The sequence below is a fragment of the Moschus berezovskii genome, chromosome 2, assembly GCF_049115385.1.
Source record: "Moschus berezovskii isolate FMDL1 chromosome 2, NW_MosBer_1.0, whole genome shotgun sequence".
NCBI lineage: Eukaryota > Metazoa > Chordata > Mammalia > Artiodactyla > Moschidae > Moschus > Moschus berezovskii.
Window position 1 is genome coordinate 56,923,271 of NC_142461.1, and position 6,000 is coordinate 56,929,270.

The 6,000-nt window shown below is 43.5% G+C and overlaps 1 protein-coding gene across 3 annotated transcripts in view; it reads right to left on the bottom strand.

The window, feature by feature from the left end:
* The window catches only part of MYO1B (myosin IB), a 196,940-nt gene extending 196,476 nt beyond the window's left edge, over positions 1–464 (bottom strand). Inside the window, exon 1 of one of the 3 annotated variants that reach the window (XM_088828728.1) lies at positions 219–464. The gene's annotated coding sequence lies outside the window, so the exon portion shown is untranslated. The remainder of the gene's footprint in view (positions 1–218) is intronic. The other 2 variants (XM_088828734.1, XM_088828741.1) reach the window with 2 other exon arrangements.
* Between the last annotated feature and the right edge of the window lie 5,536 nt (positions 465–6,000).

Genomic DNA, 6,000 nt, shown 5'->3' on the forward strand with positions numbered 1-6,000 from the left:
AAGTGAGAGCAACTTAGTTTAGCGCCCTCTACCCTCCCACCGCCCCCGAAGCAACTGCGGAGTGGCGACCACCCTGCGCGACCGCCAGCGTGCGCGGCTCTCGCTGCATCGCCGCCCGGCCCGGGAAGTGGAGACCGCAGACCCCGCTGCCCCGCGCCCCGCGGGCACAAAGGACCGAGCGGGCAGGGCAGGGGGAAGAGGGAAAGCGCTCGCGCTACCTGGCCGAGCGCCACTCTGCCTCCTCGTCGTCCTCCCTGTCCGGCGCGCTACGGGACGCTGGCCCTCCGCGAGGCTGCAGGGCTCCCACGCGGCGACTCGGCGGACGCTGCTAGCGGCTGCTGCCCGGCGACCGCCGGCCCCCGCGCCCGCGCTCCCTCACCGCCTCCAAGCGCCGCGCCCGGCGCTCCCGTGCGCGCCCGGCTGCAGAGTGCGCGGCCGCTGCGGAGTGCGGCGCTGCGGCGGGAGGCGCCCGGCCACTCCCCTCTCCCCCGCGCGGGCGGAGGGGCCGGCCGAGGGGCGGGGGCGGCGACCTCGCAGCCTGGGATTCGCCCCTCGGCGCGCCGGCACAACCGGGAGCCGCCGCCTCCCGGACGACTCACCTCCGGCCGCCTCGGGGCCGGCGGCACAGCGCCCCCCGGTGAGCGCGGGTGCAGCCTCGGCCCCGGGACCCGCCTGCACGGGGCAAGCAGTGGAAAACAGGGAGAGGAAGAGGCGTCCCGCTCAGCCCACGGAAGGCACGGCCCTTCTGCATTTTTCACTCCCGGATTTATTAACATCAAACGACAAATATAATTACTGGAGAGGCAGGCCAGGGGGACCGGGCCGGCGGGGAATAACAACTAGAAGCCAGCCTGCGGGCACCGGCTGGCGAGGAGGAGTGTTCATTGTTCCTTCTCCCTTGGATAAAAAAAAAGTTGGGATACCCAAGAATATTGGAAAATATTAATCTGTCCGAAAAGGAAAAAAGTGTACTGAGTAACAAAGTGTGCTTTTATTTACAAGATTTTTTAATATCTGCTAACTCAGTTTCGTGTTATGCTAAGTAAATATTGGCCAAGACTCTGATATAGAAAATAAAAGATAGTTTAAAAAGAAATTTCAACTACATGTGTATGTGTGTGTATTTTTATTTACAAGATTTTTTAATATCTGAACAACAATACATATGAATATAGAATGATCAGTGACAAAGTGTTCATCTGTATATTATTTCGGCATCCTGGAGTGGACAGAGAATCAGGCCCTCCTTCACTCCAGCTGGGTTCTTGTCTCTAAAATTAAGAGCAAGCCATTTGACCCTCGCCCTGGTTTCCTCATCCCAAGAAGGGAAGGGTGCTCATCCTAACTTACTCACTGGGTGAGGTGAGGATTACTTGGCTAAGGTGTTGAAAGCAATGTAGACATGGTAATTGTTACTCACGTTTCTGTTTTATCCAGTAAGGAAATAAACTGCCATAAATGGGGCCAGGTTTAAATGGACTGACCTATATCTGGAAACTGTCACTAAAATGAGGTGAACCAAAGAATTCAGACCATATATAGTAACTGTCCCCACAGGCATAAGAACCACGGGCAGTGCTATTTGTCAAATGCTCCCAGTAGAGACTGAAAAGGTAACTGTATCTTGCTTTGAAACTGTACTATCATTGATGGCACCATCAGCGTTCTGATCTACATAAGACACTGGAGATGTTCTAAACTTAAACATATTGAGTACCAGGTACTGTTCTTTTCCTGTTTAATCTCAAAAAACTGGGAAGTAAGTTACCCTCTTTGTCCTTGTTTTACAAACCAGAAACCAAGAACAGAGAATTCTTCCAGCTAATAAGTGGCTATACTTGTTTGAGTACATCCCCACAAATTCCTTTACACTCCTCCCATTAAGGAATGGAGTTAATTGCCTTCCTTTTGCGTATAGGCTAGACTTAGTGACGTGATTCTAATGAATAAAATCCAGCAGAAGTGATGTTACATAACTTAAACTTCTGATTCTAGGTCGTTAAAGGAGCTCCAGCTTTCACCTGGCCCTCTCCTGGGACAATCATCCTTGGAACTCAGCAGCCATGCTACAAGGAAGCCCAAGTCACATGGAAGGTCAGGTGTGCGTCGTTCTGCCGATGATGCAGTGAGGACCCAACCTTCAGCCAGATGAACAGACAGACGTGTGAGTTATGAAGCCATTGAGATTACTCCAGTCCCAATCACTGACTGAGACCTCAAAAGAAACCCTAATTGAGCCTAGTCAGTGCCTAGAAACAGGAGAGGTAACAATTATACAAGATTGTCATCAGGGTGGTCACTGCAGAGCAGTAGGCACTGGGAACACTGGGAGAGCTGGGTTGTGAACCCAGGCAATCTGACTCCACAGTCTTCACCACAGTCAAGCACACTACCTCAGGCTTTGATCAGTTCAGTTCAGTCGCTCAGTCGTGTCCGACTCTCCGCGACCCCATGAATCACAGCACGCCAGGCCTCCCTGTCCATCACCAACTCCCGGAGTTCACTCAAACTTATATCCACAGAGTCGGTGATGCCATCCAGCCATCTCATTCTCTGTCATCCCCTTCTCCTCCCGCCCCCAACCTTTCCCAGCATCAGAGTCTTTTCCAGTGAGTCAGCTCGTCGCATGAGGTGGCCAAAGTATTGCAGTTTCAGCTTTAGCATCAGTCCTTCCAATGAACACCCAGGATTGATCTCCTTTAGAATGGACTGGTTGGATCTCCTTGCAGTCCAAGGGACTCTCAAGAGTCTTCTCCAACACCACAGTTCAAAAGCATCAATTCTTCGGTGATCAGGCTTTGATAACCTAGCCTAATAAACACCCTGAAGACTTCTGCCTTCGAAACAGACAGCAGACAGACCTGCTACCTGATGACAAGTGTTAGACTCTCTTCTCCATTTTGCCCATCTGACTTCTGGTTCCAAATTAACTACTTTTTGCCTGGAAAATCCCATGGATGGAGGAGCCTGGTAGGCTGCAGTCCGTGGGGTCGCTAAGAGTCCGACATGACTGAGCGACTTCACTTTCACTTTTCACTTTCACACATTGGAGAAGGAAATGGCAACCCACTCCAGTGTTCTTGCCTGGAGAATCCCAGGGACGGGGGAGCCTGGTGGGCTGCCGTCTCTGGGGTCACACAGAGTCGGACACGACTGAAGCGACTTAGCAGCAGCAGCAGTTTGGTAGTCAGGGAGCCCCTGACCTCTGCTGTCCAGTCCAGCTTTTCAAAAATCACAGAAATTCAAACGGTAGGTTCACAAGAACAAATGTAAGTAGGTGATTTGAGAGAGTGGGTGAGTTCTGTAATGTTTTGATCTTGGAAGAAGACCAGGTTAGTAAAAAGTAGGTTTAAGACAGGTATGTACTGAGTAGGATAATTAAGAGAGCTTCTCTCAAGAAAGTTTTGGAGCTCCTGCCCCAAGAAAGAAATTGGGAGCATAATTATGTAAGAATAGTTTTGCTTCAAGAAGAATCTAGCAGAGTGGGGACACCTGAGGCATTCTCCCTGTTTTTTTTAAAGCAAGTTCAGAAAAGAAAATAGTAAAAATCATTGAACTCATCCTAGTAACACTGAGAAAATGAACCAAGGAGCTATTAGAAAACTAAAAATGTTTCTAGAGCAAAGCTATGCTTCTCTTTTAAAAATACCATTAGCCTAGTTTTCATAACTTTCAAAATTCAAACTTCTGAAGACGTACCATGAGGTTTTTAAATACTTTTACCTTCCTGGCTGTTCTTTCCAAAAGTCAGTCAATCAACAACTTTTGAATTTAAAAGAAGCAGATTACAGTTGTTCTAATAACTGTCAAGAATAGATAATAAATCCATCAAGTACAAAGCATTTTTTACTTTCCCCTCAGTCTATTTGAAGGAAGTAGAATCTATGAAGAAACAAAACGACTGTTATTACAGTCATAAACATAAATTATCAAATCACTGGAGTAAAAGAATGTAAGAAGTATATTTTACCTCAACGAAAACATGCAATGATTTAAATTAAAACATGGAAAATCCTGTCATCTTTGTGGAAAATTTAGAAATAAAAGCACAGTTGTGTGTGTCCCAGGAAGAGAATTATTTTACCACTGAATGTATAGAGTTGTTGTTGTTTTCCTTAGAAGTTTTTACTGGAACCCTTAAAAAAATTTTAAGAATTCAACTTTGGAGAAAATTGACCAATGAAAGGATCACGTGACCTGATTCTACCTGATATCCGTGTAGCAAATGACATAGTGTGCTGGAAGTCATAGTTTTAGATTTTCTCACTGGTTCTGTGGGCAACTAACTTTAGAATTTTAGCTAAAAAGCTCATGCTTTCTGTCCTTACATCATCTTGAATGTGTTCAGAGCCTCTGGTTCTAAAAAATCTAAGAGTGTTTATTGTGGCCATGATTTCTCTCCCTACCTACCTGTCCTTAGTTTTCACCCACTTTACTCACCCTTTGGAACCACACTCAGTTCTTACCAATTACTGACCATCTTCTTGAATTGGATCCTGCTTCCTTTGCTCTAGTAACATCTTGATGCCACATCTTCTCCATACTTAGCAATTTGCCCCAGGTTGTGAAACCTTTCCAGTTGTTCTCTTGTAAACATTTGGCCTTTTCAACTAGATGACAAATCTCTAGTTTAAAGAAGTAATTCAGTTTGAGAACACCAAGTGCATGATAGTAAGAACTGCCTGAGAGAGCTTACTCTGTTCTAGAACATAATCTAAATTCTCTGCATGTGTGTTCATTCATTTAACCCTCATAACAGACCAATCAGGTAGGCTTTTATGATCCCATTTTACAGAGAATGAAACTGAGGCAGAGCAAAGATTATTACTGGCCAGAGGTTCCACAATAATAACACTAGAATCAGGATGTGAAGCTGGTCAGTCTAGCCTCAGGGCTTGATCTCTTACCTAAAGTCTAAAAATATACTTCCTCTCACATTTATGAGCTCTTTTTTTCTTTTGTCTCTGAAAAAACAAGTACTGTCTCATGTCTTTAATGTATATATTTCTTAGTTTAGAATAGTGCTGTAAATGCAGTAAGAACTGAATTAGTATTTCTCAGTTCCATGCAAAAAAAAGAATCTTTTTTTATGTATTTAAAGAATGCTTTGAAAATAAATGCATATTGCTTAAAGTATCATTTGATTCAGATTAGGTAGTGTACAAAATATTTCTATAGCATTTTCAGCCTCTGGGACTCAGCAGGAAATATACAAGTCTTACTCTTAAGTATTAAAAAAGCTATAGATAGAAGGTAGCTAGGAAAATAGATCTTGAAAGTTCTCATTATAAGAAAACAACTTAAAATTTTGTAACTCTGTATGATAATGGATGTTAACTGGTCTTACTGTGGTGATTATTTTGCAATTTGTACAAATATCAAATCATTACATTGTATGCCTGAAATTAATATTGTTTCGTCAATTATACCTCCATAAAATTAGAATTAATTAAAAAAATTAAAAACTGTAGATAAGCTATAACAAGAATATTACAGGGTAAAAAATGATTGATAAAATTTCTTCCAAGAAGGAAAGTTTGCTAAAACTTTTAGATGACAAAAAGAGAAGCATTAAAAACTCAGGAATAGGGCTCCTTATAAGAACTGTATGTGAAGACCAAAAACTGTGCTTTATAAAATATGAGTGTAATTGAGCACTAAAATTGGGCAGTGAAACTGAAGTGTAATTTTTTTCTCCACAAAATACATTTGTCTATAGCTCAGAATACTCTGATCCCTCAAATAAATTATATATCCATTGCCAGGAAATTTAAAGCCTGAATTTTTCCCCTAACATTTTATAATTTAGCATTTTGTCATTTCAACTAGTGGAATAATTGTCTTTTTTATTTCCTCTCAAGCTGTAGCAAGTGAGTACCATTATGGCAAAGCCTTGCTGTTAAGCAATAAATCAATCTGAAAAATGACTAGATGGTTTTTCCAATCTTTTTTAAAAAGCATTTTCATTTTTTTAATGATAACTGGGGAGTTTGTCATCTC